Source organism: Salmo trutta, chromosome 7 (genome assembly GCF_901001165.1).
Source record: "Salmo trutta chromosome 7, fSalTru1.1, whole genome shotgun sequence".
Taxonomy (NCBI): domain Eukaryota; kingdom Metazoa; phylum Chordata; class Actinopteri; order Salmoniformes; family Salmonidae; genus Salmo; species Salmo trutta.
In genome coordinates, this window is record NC_042963.1 from 55,075,230 (window position 1) to 55,077,045 (window position 1,816).

General features: G+C 37.0%; 1 non-coding gene and 1 pseudogene across 1 annotated transcript; one reads left to right on the plus strand and one right to left on the minus strand.

Annotated features, from left to right (window-relative positions):
• Nucleotides 1-191, plus strand: LOC115197803 (U2 spliceosomal RNA). The gene has a single exon (XR_003879061.1). It is a non-coding gene; the product is annotated as a U2 spliceosomal RNA (small nuclear RNA).
• A 497-nt stretch (nucleotides 192-688) lies between these two features.
• LOC115197815 (uncharacterized) lies at nucleotides 689-861 on the minus strand (annotated as a pseudogene).
• Nucleotides 862-1,816: the final 955 nt, after the last annotated feature.

Genomic DNA, 1,816 nt, shown 5'->3' on the forward strand with positions numbered 1-1,816 from the left:
ATCGCTTCTCGGCCTTTTGGCTAAGATCAAGTGTAGTATCTGTTCTTATCAGTTTAATATCTGATACGTCCCCTATCTGGGGACCATATATTAAATTGATTTTTGGAACAGGGAGATGGAATAGGGGCTTGCTCCGTCCACTCCACGCATCGACCTGGTATTGCAGTACCTCCAGGAACGGTGCACCCCCTGCCGTTGTGAATATAAACCAGATCAAGATAACAGGATGGTGTTTCCCTGGTGACTCTGCACTCCCAGACCAAGAGAGAATAAATGTTTTGTTACAGCTCGTTTTCTTTTGGAAGTTTTGTTGCATTTCCTTTGAAAACAGCGTCATCTAGTCCCCTGTGGCAGTTGGTAGAGCATGGTGTTTGCAACGCCAGGGTTGTGGGTTCGATTCCCACGGGGGACCAGTACAAAAAAATGCATGAAATGTATGCATTCACTACTGTAAGTCGCTCTGAATAAGAGCGTCTGCTAAATGACTAAACATGTAAAAATCTACATTTTTTGTACATCATTTTATACACATAAAAGCGTCAAAAACAATTTGAATTTGTTTTGATTCATTGACTTGACCACCACTTTCTAGGCATCATTGACAGACTTGCTCAAAACCCCAATATCCATCATGATTCCAATACAAAAACCATCCTGTCAACTTGATCTGGTTTATATTCACAACGGCAGGGGGTGCACCGTTCCTGGAGGTACTGCAATACCAGGTCGATGCGTGGAGTGGACGGAGCAAGCCCCTATTCCATCTCCCTGTTCCAAAAATCAATTTAATATATGGTCCCCAGATAGGGGACGTATCAGATATTAAACTGAAAAGAACAGATTTTCTTTTGGAAAAGTTTTATTGATGCATTTTCCTTTAAAACAGCTCACATTTTTAATTCATTTTTACACATAAAAACGGCATAAAGTGCATAAAAACCAGCATTACATTACAATTATTATTTTTTTAGAAAAGGTACAAGTTGTTTATTTAAAACAACTTTATTTTGTAAAAACCAATCTGATAAAAGCCATTTAAAATGTGTATTAATGATTTAACAAAGTAAAACATTTTTTAAGACATGTAAGGGAATACCCCCCTGATTTGCACAAAATAACATGGCAACATATTGGCATAGCACGAATCATACACACGATTGCAAAAACCACCCAAAGCGGCCCATCTCCGGGCCAATCATATGGCAATTTTCCGATGGCAATTGCCAATTGTAACACCCCAAATTTCCTTTAGATGGCGAGCGTGCTCCACCTTGGATTTTCATACAGCAAATGATACCCAATTCTTACCAAAGTCTCAGATTTTGATAAAATGATTTTTTTTTTGAAAACTTAGCACCTTGTAAAAAAGTGGTTTCTGGACCGTTTTTCGAATTTTTTTCGATTGTTATGTCAATTACACATGTATAAGAGCTGTATGAACATGCTTCTGACGTTTTTTATTGATGTCGTTTTTTGGGTTGCTTTTGCTTGTGCACAAGGCATATGTTTTGTGCATTTTGAATATGATTTCATAGGAAAAAAGTGACATTTTTTTTGTCTTTTTTTTTGCAAAATGACATATCCAATGCTTTTTTTTGTCACCTGTGGAAGTATTGCATGTGCCAAATTACAGCAAATATCCAAAAGATAGCTAGAGCTCTCCGCAGTGAATTTTCATATTGCAAATGTAACACAATTCAAGTCCCAAGAGTCAAATTTTGAAAAAATGACATATTTTTTGAAAACCTTTCAACCCTTAAAAAGTGGTTTCTGGACCGTTTTTCGAATGTTTTTTGATTTTTATGTCAATTACACA